Consider the following 12,852-nt stretch of genomic DNA (forward strand, 5'->3'; position numbering starts at 1 on the left):
GGTCTCTCCTGGGAAGATTCCATAGGGTCCTGCTCGGTCATACTTGCCCAGATAAAAAGGAAAAAAAAAAAATCTTTGCAATGTGCGGATACACATTAGATATCACTAAAGCTTTTAGACATCAAGACCTTCCTTGGACATCTTGGAAAAAATTACCTGTTTGCATATAGTCTAACATACCAGTGTTTCAGGACCCATTTGAAAAGAATGAGCCAAATACCCCTTTCCCCCAGTGAAAAAATGGTGACTGAAAAACTTTTCGGACAGAGAAAAGCAGAAAGAGAACATGACTCAGATACGAAATGCAGTTTAGTTAACATTTCCCTCATCCACGTGAGTGCAGTCAGGATAGCTTCTCTAATCTTATACAAATGATCTTTTAAGATTTAATATCCTTTTTCTTGTTTAAATATGTATCAAACCCTACAATGGACTTACCTTAAAAATAAATCAAGCTACATAATGTCAGAAAATAACACTTTATGCATATGAAGTTCCAGGGCCATGGAAACAGTAATATAAACCCTCAGTGTAATGCCTGTTTTATCAGCCCAGTGAGATTTAAAACCATGACCTTCACGGACCTGAAGCACTCAGCATCATTGTGGATACATACTGAACTAACGGGCTGGCCGGGAATCTGCCCTATGGGTAAAGCATCAAAATTGACTAAGTCTTAGTTTCTACATCTGTGAAATGGGCATAATATATATACTTGGGTGTCTTCCTGCGAAGGTGAAATGCAATAACGTTAATAAGTTTCCTGACACCAGGGCTGGCAGCATGTAGGTAGTACTCAAAAAGAGTAGCATTAATAAAAATAACTTGAAAAAATCCTCTAGATCTATTAAAATCTTGCTATACTTGAAAAATGGAGACGTAGAATTTTCGTTTCAAAAATTTCCTCACATTTTAAAATTTAGCAAAACACGTCAATGTGAAAATTCTATTTTTCCACTGAATTCAATGAATGAAAGAAGAATTCATGAAGTTGTCTACGAAACTAGCTTTTGGTGATGACTAAACCACCCACACACGTCAGAACAAAACATATTTCCACTGTGAAATAAACTGCCACCGAAGTTACTTGGACATCAGCCTTCATAGGAACTGGTTTTGTTCTGCTTTGTTTTGTTTGCTTGGATTTGTAGAGCATTCTGTCTTCAATAGCAGATGTGAGTCTGCTGCAGAAGAAGTTGAAATAAACCACACGACAAAGAACTTTAATGGGAAGCGCCAAGTGTTGGCAACACTATGTGATCTATATCTCAAAAAACAAATTAACACCACACACTTTCAGGACGTATAGACAGAGATCAATGAAAAGATGTTCTTGCAAATGGAATATTGAAAGGCAAGCAATTGTACACCTCTGCCTTCAGCATCTTTCCAAAGAAAAGCAAGTTGCAATATAGCAGAGGCTGCTTTTTCTTTCTTTTTCAATGTAGAGCTAGTTCAACTTAGAGGTATCGCACAAACCTCTCTTGAAAAAAATTGTTAGGAATTACATCCATGAACGTGGTGATTTAAAAAAAAAAAAAAGGACTTGTCTCCAGCTGGTCCATTCCGAAAAACGAAGGGTACACTTACCCTCTATCTCAAACACCCTCTTCCCACTTTTCTTTGTGTGTGTGCGTGCCACGTGTGCATGCCTGACCTCACGAGCATCTCCGGCTCTCTATGGGAGGAAAACGGTTTCCACACTGGGGTATGTGAATCCTAGTGGGTTCTGGATGGGGGCTGCTGTCCCCTCTGCAGACACATGAGACGTGGTGCCGAGCCAGAGTGGATGGGTTAGGGGGCTGCGGAGGGGGATGGGAGAGGTGACAGGAGGACAGAGATTCGTGCTTTGTGTACCTTTTTAAAAAAAAAATCCCCATCATGCTACAAAGAGGGCTAATTTATGCTTCATTTCAGTTCATTACATGTTTTGTATCCTTTTCCTGTCATTTGAAGAAAGATTATGCAATTTAGAAAATTCATAGGGATGCTATTTTTTCATCAGAACACAGTGCTGCGTCCCACGCCTGCTTCGTTGTTGGAAACAGGGTCTCCTCCCAGCAGTTTCTGGCTCTCCTGCAGGTGCAGCCGCCAGATACAGGAGGCTCTGGAAACCGAGAAGAAGCTTTGGTGGAGTGACGGGGACCTCTCTCCAACAGTGAAAGATGTGACTCTGGTCTGGTTTATTGGTCCCTTCTATTAGTCAAAATCTGTGTTCCTGTGAAATGCAATGTTTTTAAACCACCATCTAATTAGCTGAAATAGAAAAAAAAAAAAAGAGAGAGAGGGAAGAAAAGCTCTATTGGATAAATTGATAAGTCACACTTTTCTAAAAATCTAAATTGCCTTTTGATTGGTTTTCTGGTAATTGCTATAGGGTAATCGGAAGCTTTCAGCACATTTTTCCTCTTGTCAAACGCAAAACAAAACTACAGAATGAAAGCAGCCATTATAAGCAGTTGCAGGGTTGGTTTTTTTTTTTTTTTAGCCAGTTATAATTAAAGGGTTTGTAGCTGCTGTTATTTTGCTCTGGCCATTACCAATGTGATCAATTTTGTATCCCCTCAAGTCAGTTGTATCCCCCCCCCCCGAGTTTTGTTTTGTTTTGTTTTCCGATCATCAAAGGTTTATAGTATGTGTAAGTGATATGTCTTCAGAAGGAAAAGTTCATGAATCAAATGAAACTAAATTCTGATGATGCTGAGCATGAAAACTGTCCTTTTTCTTATCAAATTTCTCCTTGCATGCATCTGTCCTTGGGGCATTGTCCTGTTTTCTCTCACTTTCTCACTCTGTAATCAGCCAACATCAAAAATTTCTTTAATTACAGAAGATAATTATAGAATCCATTTTTTCTGGTTCTAGACACCATTCGAATTTTCCAACTTATGAGGCCTCTTATTTGAAAGTCCCTTGATGACACTTTATTCTTTGAATCAAGAGATGGTCCCTTTGATATATTCTCTAACTACAGAAAGATGATTCATCTTTCCATTTTATCAGGCATGCACTTTTGACTCCATTGATATCAGCCTGGATGAGATCTCTAAATGTTTGGTGTTAGATTTTTTTTTTTTTTCCCAAAAACATAATGAGCATGAGCAGAGAAATTAGTTAATTGCTGAAATCCCCCAGCAGGGTGTTAGACATGGAGCCACGGTGTTTCCACCTTCTGAGTTAAGTTCTGCACTTTGCAGTGATGAGTTTGAAGTGATAGTGGAAGATGCAAAAAGGGTCTGTGATTATTGGGATAAAGTGCTAGTCTCTACCCCAGAACCTGCCGCATCCATCCCTAACATTTACTCTAAAAGGCTTTCAGCTTTTAAATCCACCCTCCAAAATTAGTAGGGGGTTAAAGTAGAACCCATTGGGAGGTTACATTTATTTAATATTCAGTCCTTTCTTGGATGAAATATTGCAGTCTATCCTCATAGGCATTTGTCAAACCATTAGAGTAATGGTTTATAGCTATTAAATGAAATTGCAGTTCTGTTTGTAAGTTCCATTTACACAGGATAAGCAAAGTGCCTTCATTTAGATTTAAAATACCTGAAATCTTAGCTGCAGCACATGAAGATTATGTAGGCTGTTAACCAGTTCATCCCCGAGATGTGAACACATCACAGATGCTGCTCCAGGTGTCTGTGGCTCACCAAAACATCAGCCAGCACCGAGTCACAGGGTCATGTACTGTGCCACTCATCCCTTTAGGGCTGGAAGGCCTGGCACTGGATGATTTTTTTTTTTTTTTTTTTTGAACAGCTTACACACTTTTGTTTTTTTGAATCAAATGAAAAGGTGCTTTTAATCATTGTTTCCAGCACAGGAATATTTGATAGAGTTCCCTCTGATAATACATGGAGAATCATGCCTGGCGTTAAAATAGAGCTTTTCTCAGGAACTTTCTATGTGCCTTCCCCCCATGCTTTTCACTTTCTAAGCAATTTGCACAGACACCGCTGAGTACAAAGGGACCGAGATAAATGAAGTCTTTGGAACTTCGCCCTTCTCACGAGGTGATGAGTTCGATTGCTTTCAACAGCAGAGACACTCTTATGTTCAAATGATTAATTACCAAAACTCACATTTTGGGTTGTAAAAGATCCTCCAGATCTCGCCCCTTCCTCCAGAGAATAAGCTAATGCTATGCCAATGGGCCTCCTAGTTTACCCTGAGTTCCCAATGGATTCTCAGGGCGTGCCCGCTCCTACACACTCTCTGAGGCCCATGTGCGTGCACACGTGCTTCTCTTCTCAAAGCTCCATGTTTTAAGGCGGCGTGACATGCCTCAGTCAGACTCCCTGTCCACACACACCTTTGTGTGGAAGAGACAAGGCGCCCCTCCACGTCCACCTGCTCTGTAGGTGTACGGCTCAGCAGTTGCAGCAGGATTTGAACTTCAGGCCCCTCTGCCCTCCTTGACCACTTCTCTTGTGCGGGGCCCAGTCCGCACAACTGTCTAAGGCAGCTCTGACCCATCCTAAATAACAGCAAACACGGCTGGGATGGCCGTGGAAAGATACTGCTCAGGCCTCAGCCCACAACAGGCGTGGTGATTGGCAAAGATACTGCCCCTTTGACGCCACCATCACATTTGTGCCAAGGCCACCCTTCCCCAAGCTGCTCCAATGAATAAGCATGGGAGAAAAGTCAAATGCTCCCTTTGTCCTGAGAAAATCACCTGAATCGCCCATTTAGTAACCCAAACGTAATGCAATTGATACGTATCATTCCAGGAGAAAATGCTGTGGTAACAATTATGTAGAATTCAAATACTTCCAGACTGAGAAACTAAGGCTTTTGCTTGGTACTCATGATCATTTTAGAAGTTGGAGTCAAGGGTGCAGCAGAGGGAGGCAAGCCTCTCCCTCCACCATTCAGAGCTGCTGGGAAGGGCAAGAGGTTGCCCAGGCCCCAGGTCTCAGACATCTCACTGAGGCTGGCTTCTACTCAATCACAAACAAAGAAAAATGACAATTACAGAAAAGGTTGGATCCCCTTCTGAGTGAAGATCCTCGGGAGTTCCGCAAAAGTCTGGGACAGCTGTGGCCCTCGACAGGAATAAACTCCTGAACTTGCGGGCTTCCCGGACTGCGGCACGCCTGTGGCGAACTTTCTTTTCTGGAGATCGACCAGGATATCTCAGGTGTTGTTTAGACTGCGAGGAGGGCGTCCCCGTTATAATATAACCACCATCTGAATGAAAACGCACTTGCTCAACAAGCACTGAACTGTTTTGCTCACGTTACATACGCAGCATTTCATCCTTTTCACAGCCTAGAAGGCTGCTGCCATCGTGGTGTCAAAACTGATGAGACCAAGACATGGTGGAACCGGGTGGAACTAGGACCCTCAGACCCCAGATTATCACGCGCCAGAGTTCACCCGGGAAAATTCTTTGCCAAAAGGGAAGGACCGATCCCTCGTGTGTAGCACTCGCCCTGAGGCAGGACGGGGACTGCATATCTGTAATAATGTTGCTTTGAACGAGCATGACTTTGAGATAATAAGAAGGGTGCACCACTGAAGCGGCCTGTGGTATTTTTGTTCTCTTTGCCTGGGGAAAGTTTCCACCATGTCCCCCGGAGTCTCTGGACACTCTTGCTATTAAGATGGTCACTGGGCATGTTCAACTCCAGGATGTCTCCCATCAGTAATCAAATCACCAAGTAGCAGGCCATGTACTTGGTCATTTCCAAACTCTACATGCACTCAGGTTGCCGGTTTCTCCCCGTTCCCCCAGCTCAGCTCTGCTTCAGGGTAGAAGCCTGCAACGAACGGAGGGGATGCAAGTGACCTAGAAATTCAATTCCTTCTCCCCCACTGCAATGGCATTCCCAGGGCTGAAGGGGTCACAGACGCCTTCAGAGGCGATGTGATGCAGGAAACCTCACTTAACTCACACCCCTGTGGCCTGCGCTGCTTTCCTCCGCCCCCGGCTAGTGTTTGAAGCCCTCTCTCCCGTGCACTTGATGGAACACGTCATGTAGACAGTGTCTTTCCTTTGGCTTGTGGCTTGTGGTCCCCCTCACTCCTGCACCTGAGCGGACCATGGGAGCCTGTGTTGGCTGGGGTTCCTTTAGTCCCTGCTGGAAGCCATCCTGGACTTCACTTGTAAATGACCCTAGGCAGACATGTCTGGCCCCTAAAAGCCCCTAACCTGCTGTCAGGGGAAGGTGGTCCCTTCTCAAATGCAGCCCCACAGGCCATTTCAGCTGGTCCCCAATCTGCAGATTTTTTTTTTTCAAGTTTGAATCAAATATACCAGGCTCCCAGATTCCAGGAACCACTTATAAAGCTAAGTAATGTCTTTGAAACTTTTCTTTCTTTTTTTTTTTTTTGCCTCTAGACTTTCAGAAAAGGGGATATTTAAAGCTAGCATTACACAGCCACACAAATCGAAGCTGTCTCATAGGCTACTACGAAAGCCCTCCCTTTGCTAAACTGACAAAATTACCCACCAGTCACGGCCAGTAACACGATCCTTGAGTAGCTCAGTAAGACGGCAGGTGTGGGAGCACACAGCGGTGAGCAGATGGAATCACTAAGACAAAGGGACTTGGTGATATTGCAGAGTTTACTCCCGAGGGACCAGTGCTGGCTTGAAATCTCGAGTAAGTGTGGAAAACAACAGTTTCCTATCTTGCCAGTCGGTAGAGCGATTTTGCTTTTCTTCCATGGCGATGGAGCAAGCTTAATAAACAACACAGTGTTCTTAGGTTTTAAAGAATCAGGGCTATGAACTAGAGGACAGAGTAGTTTTCTTCTCCAGGATAGCTGAGGAAGCACACAAGGTCACCCCTCCTCCTCTGCAAAATTTCAATGAAATCACAGAATAAACGGGCAACTGAAGCCTAAAAGGCATTGGGAAGCTCAGGGAACATGCGGGGTAGAGGGAGTGAAGGTGTCAGAAAAACAGGGTGAGGAATTTGTAGAAGATATGAGAACTAAAACAAGTGGGCCAAAGTGTCAACAAAAGCCACAGAGATAAAAGAGAGGGTGGTGTTGAGTCTGCCAGCAAACTGTGGATTTTTGCAAGATTCCAGGGAGAACTGGCAGAAGGGTAATTCTGGCTACCTTGCAAGGTGGGAACAGCCCTGCCCACACCTCCACCTGCTCTCAGGGGAACAGATCTCATTTGGTTACTGAAAGTGAGACTTCTGACACCAAAGACTGTCAGAGATGGTTCTGTGACTAGCAACCAGTGTCCTTGTTAGGGCAACCAGGAGGAAAAACGGGGTGCCCCTGTCCCAGAAGACAAACTCCCATCACACCCCACCACAAATCCCCCCCAGCAACATGTCAGCTCTTGGGCTAAACAAACCGTGGGTTAAAGAGGAAAGCAAAGCTTACAATACAGACAACTTAGAAAGCAATGATAGTAACCACAAAGCAACATCTATGGGAGGCTTCTGCGCCCTATCCTAAAATCAGAGCCTGGACTTTCTCCTCAGTTGATCCTGCAGCCCAGTTTGGGTTCTTCGACATACAAACGACGTAGGTCCCAACTTTAGCCCTTATAATGAAGCACCTCTATGGATAATGGGGCTTCACGTGCCACACCACTCTGAGGTCCTTCTTCATCCCTGGCACTAGAGATTCCCTTTCCTGCTACTGTACTCAGAAAGGCACTTTGAGAATGAGGGCAATCTGCCTGTGACATCCGTCACCCCACTGATCGCCAGGGTTGATGCGGCTGACCCGCTGGCGAGCCGGGTTTTCCCCTCGCCCCAACTCCACGAGCATCCCTCCCGAAGCTGCATCCTCAACCATGGACACCCTTCCCCGAGACGGGAGGACCGTTCTTCAATCAAAGGTATGTGAGTAGCTGCACCCTCCTGCTAGAACCTCCACACACGCTCTCAAGAGAGATACTTTTACACTCCATTTATTCAGCTAGGATGGGGAATCTCCTGGACATCAGCTCGTTCTGCCGTCTTACAAAGAATCTCCGAATTAATTTCTATTTAAAAATGTGCCTTCATGTGACTTGATTATTTACTTCTCCCGGCCTCATTTCGCGCCGCAAGCACTCCAACTACACTGTTGGTTGCTGTTTCCCAAATCATGCTTTTATTTGTTGTCGCTATTTCTCCAGCCTTTACATATGAAAAACAGAAGTGCATCTTTCACAAAACTGTCCAGGTGTCATCTTACCTGTGAAGTCTTTTGGGGACGCTTCAGAGGGAGTGAGTAACCCCTTCCTCCGTACTCCCACGCCCTTCTTCATCTCAACGGTATGACAGCACTTCTTCTTTTGTTCTGCAATTACTTAGATGTCTGTGCTCTTGAGGTCCTTCTTGTGCTCTTCTGTGCTCTTAGATGTCTGTGCTATGAGGTCCTTCTTGAGATCACTGGAATCTTAATAACTTTCTGGTACCACCAGCACCCAGCAGGGCAGAAAAAAGTAGGTAGCCACCAACTTGTGTAGAATAAACGAATGAGTCCCCAGGAGAAGGGGTCAGTAGTTATGCAAAGGAAAGGCACACCTTGTCTACTTGGCAGGAGGAGACACTGCTAGCAAGTGAGGAAAACTGGTTGGAAAAAACTCAGCTGCCTGGGGTCAAATGCACAGTGTACTGAGGAGTCATTTCAATATCTCAGTCCAAAGAGAAGCTTGGTACTATGACTTCCTACAGAAACACTTAAAATTAATTGGAAGGAAGAAAAGGCTAAAGGTTAAAGGGGTCAGTGAGGAGTAAATGGCAAACCTCAGAGTCCCTGAGAACGGTGTGTAGGACAGTCTTTAGGATACTTAATAAACCGAATAATCCTTCCAACCTTCTCCCACAAGCTCCACAGGATACAATTACCTTTCTGCCAGTTCTGCCTGGAATCACTGAAATATCCACAGTTTGCCCATGGGCTGGCAGGTTTTAAAGTGTGTAGCAATGACTTATAAAATAGCCCAAGAACAGTTACTAAGAGTGAGCTTCCTCCTTGCTTTTGGGCTTACTTGCCTTTTCCATGAATCCCCCTGACTGCTCCTGACACATTATTCTCAATGACATTTACTGGGAAGTCCCAATAAATACAGGCGTTGTTCTCGTCAATACAAATAAAAATGCACTGCTTTTCTATAAAGAGAATTACCAGCCTGCTGCTCAAAATGCAGCAATTAGTTCATTGTTCTCTACCTAACTTCTAGATGTTGACATGTGTAAAAGACCTCTGGCTAACATGGTGATCAGAAAACTTACAGGTGCTCCACAAATGTTACTGAATGAGTGATTTATTAATATATTTTAAAGGTGTGCAATGATCTCAAATTTTAGTTTAAGACATTCTGAATCACAGACCCTATTTATCCTTTAATAAAAGTCAGATACAATAAATACCCAACTTCTAAGAAACAGCTGCTTACAGCTATAAACAACCAGTTCAATCAATGATTTTAGCTGTATCTTTTGAAAACTCAAAAATCATTTACCTTACTCCATATTCAAGCAAATTAACATGATCAAAGATATCATACATTTCAGCAGCTAAAAATAGATTCTAAAAGCACACACATTAAATGATTCTATGAGCAAAATAATCCAACCATCTTTTTCACCTTTAAAGTTATAAATAATATACATTAACCTGTAAAATACTTCTATGCTAAATCCTTGAATTTCCAGATTCTTTGATAACCAGAATGTTCTGGCTCACTGGCTATCCTAACGAATAAAAAAGAACTATAACCACACTATAACCCAATTATCAATTTTCAAAGAAAGATAATAAAATGCACCTAGGCTTGGCTTAAAATAATTTGATTGGTGGATTCAGACCATGGTAGGGCATCATGGTACCTCAAGCCTGTTAACATAAACTTTAGCTGTAGAAGAATTACGTTTTAGAAAGAGCTTCATTGTCTTAGCATTTCAGAATGAACCCTATTTTATGAACTATTCACCAGCCCAAGTCGGACTTCACCCCAAATACAACCTGACCAGGCAATTTGCAATGCGGGAGCCAGAAACATACGTATTTGGGAGCTGAAAAGAAGGTGAGGTGATGGGGATTTTTCTGCACCATACAAGTTTAAAATGGTGGGGCGTGTCTGTCGTCTTAGAAGACGTACTATGTCTCTAACAACCCACACGATAAAGTGATTTAACATGTACGTTCAGTAGGCTTCCCGGGGTCACCATATTGCTAAAGTCAACTCTACTTGAGCCTGGTGTTTCTAATCTTATTTTCTTGGTATTTTCTGCCTGGTTCTGTCTTTCCACCTCCCTGATTGGCTTTCATCTTCTTGACTCTTCTCTTACCAGGTGGTAAACAATTCCCTGCTGAGTGATAAACAAACCTCGAGGCTAGACGGACCTCTGGGAGTTGCAGCTGCCACAGTTAAAAGAAGAAGCCTAAACTCTTAGAGAGATGAAGAACCTTTAAAGGAGGTGGAGAGCAAAGCCTTGAAGTTTTTCCCCAGTTTCACCATTTGTACTAAAGATGGCTGAAAAGAAGTCACTAAGAGAGAAAGATAGCTACAGGCGACAGAACATGGGGAAGAGCTATTCAAAGCAATGATCTTCAAACACCTTTTCTCAGAAAGAAATAACAAAGCCCTAAGTCAAATATTATTTCAATGGCAACCACCATGGTTTCTGCTATTGTAATAGTATTTTCTCATATTTCTGTGCTGCTTTGACGTTTACAAAGCTCTTTCCCATAGGTTATCTCATTTGCTGATCACAATCTGGCCCCAAACTGCCTTTGCAGGCTTCCCCTCAACACACCCTCTGCCTCGCTCAGGGTCTCTGATCAGACCCCACACACTTTTATCTCTAGGCATTCACCATGACCCTCATGCTTACGCATTCAAGTTTCCCCTTCCAGTTGGCCTATCCAAATCTTATTCCGCATCTAAGACCAAGCTCATACTACTACTTCCTGGAAAGACCCCCTGGAGGAATCTCACCTTCCTTGTACACTATGACAATCCATGTCTAGGCCCGTCGCTTAATAGCAATCATGGTCTGTGTCTCATTAGATCTGTTCTATCACTGTCATTTTGAAATCTCCTGTTATTTAAACTTTTCCCACCAAGTCTTGCTTCCTTAGGTAAACTCTGCATCTCATGAAATCGGGTCTGCGAACCTGAGCCGTTAGTTTGCACAGGTGCAGTTACCTGCTCTTCCCACAGTGGTGGAGTAGCAGGCAATGTTGCTGACTTGTGGACAGTTAGTGTGTCCAGGGAGCAGGGAGCAGCATGTCGAGCCTGTGCATTCCGCTGTCACATGTGCTGTTCTACCTAATTATAAGCTTCTTAAAGGTGGAGGCCCAGCTTTATTAATAGAATGTCTGTCAGTGAATTAAACTAGAAATAAGAGCACTAAGGAGGAAGGAGGTCAACCAGTAACTAAGAAACCAGAAGAGATTATAGAGCATGCCGACAGTAAGCACTAGGAAGTCAGAACTAAGCAAACAAGGAAGAGAAATTTTGGAAACAAAAAAGTAGTCATGTGGCAGGGCAACTGTATATGCTTAGATCAAATATCCATCAAATGGCTTTAGACCTAAGTGGGAAGAATTCAGAGAGCTACGAGTCCACTGAATGGCAGAGGGTTTGGGTAGCAGGGATGTGAGGGCTTCCGTTCAGGATTATGTGACACCGTCTTAAGGGTCGGGGAACAGATGGGGCAGAAGTAGAATCTGTGTTTCCCCATCAGCTGGAATTCACAGCAGAGTGGACTGCATACAGCAAGGGCTCAAGAGGCATGTTCTCAGTTGGGTTATTGAGATATGTACATTCGTGTGTGTGTGTGTGTGTGTGTGTGTGTGTGTGTGTGTGTGTGTGTATTTGTAAGGCCACGTCTAGGTTTTCCGTTTATTCTTAAGGTTGACAGGTCTGGAGTTCCCGTCGTGACGCAGTGGTTAACGAATCCGACTAGGAACCATGAGGTTGCGGGTTCGATCCCTGCCCTTGCTCAGTGGGTTAAGGATCTGGTGTTGCCGGGAGCTGTGGTGTAGGTTGCAGACGCGGCTCGAATCCCGTGTTGCTGTGGCTCTGGCGTAGGGCGGCAGCTACAGCTCCAATTGGACCCCTAGCCTGGGAACCTCCATATGCCACAGGAGCGGCCCAAGAAATGACCAAAAAAAAAAAAAAAGGTTGACAGGTCAACCTGATCCGGAAAAAAAAAAGCTTTAGTCAGTGTGAGAAAAGTCCAATCTGGGAAGCAAACACGACTCACCACATCCTACCCTCCCTATATCACAATTCTTGGGAGAGCCTCTCATTTGTGGTTCCTTTTTCTCCAACTCACTTGTCGGGAATTCGTTATTGTCTCTAGAGAACAGACTCGTGGTTGCCAAGGAGCAGGGGGAGGGAGTGGGATGGACTGGGAGTAAGAACGTGTATGGGTGTATATAAATGTATATAATACACACATATGTATGGATACACACACATATATGCGACTGAGTCGCTTTGCTGTACAGCGGAAACTGGCACAACATTATACGTCAACTACCCTTTAAATCACTTTTTAAAAAAAGAGTAAAAACAACATCAAAAAAGACTTAGCTGTCTCTAAGGACCCCTGGAGTCGTGGCTTACACTCTGATTATTATTAAAACGTTAAGGCGAAAATACTTGCATTAACTAAGGGGTAGATCCATGTCAGCAGACCCAGAGGGGGTTTTGACCTTCGCAACTAATGATGTACGAGGAGCAATGATTATACTTGTTGGCAACAAAAAAAAGAAAAAGAAAAAGAAAAAGAAAAATTAATTACTGATAAAATAGAAATAGTGCAATTTTACAATCCACTAGTCTCAAAGTTACTCTCATCGTCAGGATGGTTTTATAAAATTCTATTTATGTATGAAATCTAAGTTTTCACATTTTTAAAGGCTTTCTCT

At 43.5% G+C, this 12,852-nt stretch overlaps 1 long non-coding RNA gene across 1 annotated transcript in view; it reads right to left on the reverse strand.

Annotated features, from left to right (window-relative positions):
• LOC110260376 (uncharacterized) overlaps window positions 1-12,852 on the reverse strand; it is an 878,819-nt gene that overhangs the window by 584,245 nt on the left and 281,722 nt on the right. The window lies entirely within an intron of this gene.

The sequence above is a fragment of the Sus scrofa genome, chromosome 4, assembly GCF_054392235.1.
Source record: "Sus scrofa isolate SSC_HxYL_T2T_F1_AM1 chromosome 4, Sscrofa_HxYL_maternal_Yorkshire_Landrace_v2.0, whole genome shotgun sequence".
In the NCBI taxonomy this organism is placed as follows: Eukaryota; Metazoa; Chordata; class Mammalia; order Artiodactyla; family Suidae; genus Sus; species Sus scrofa.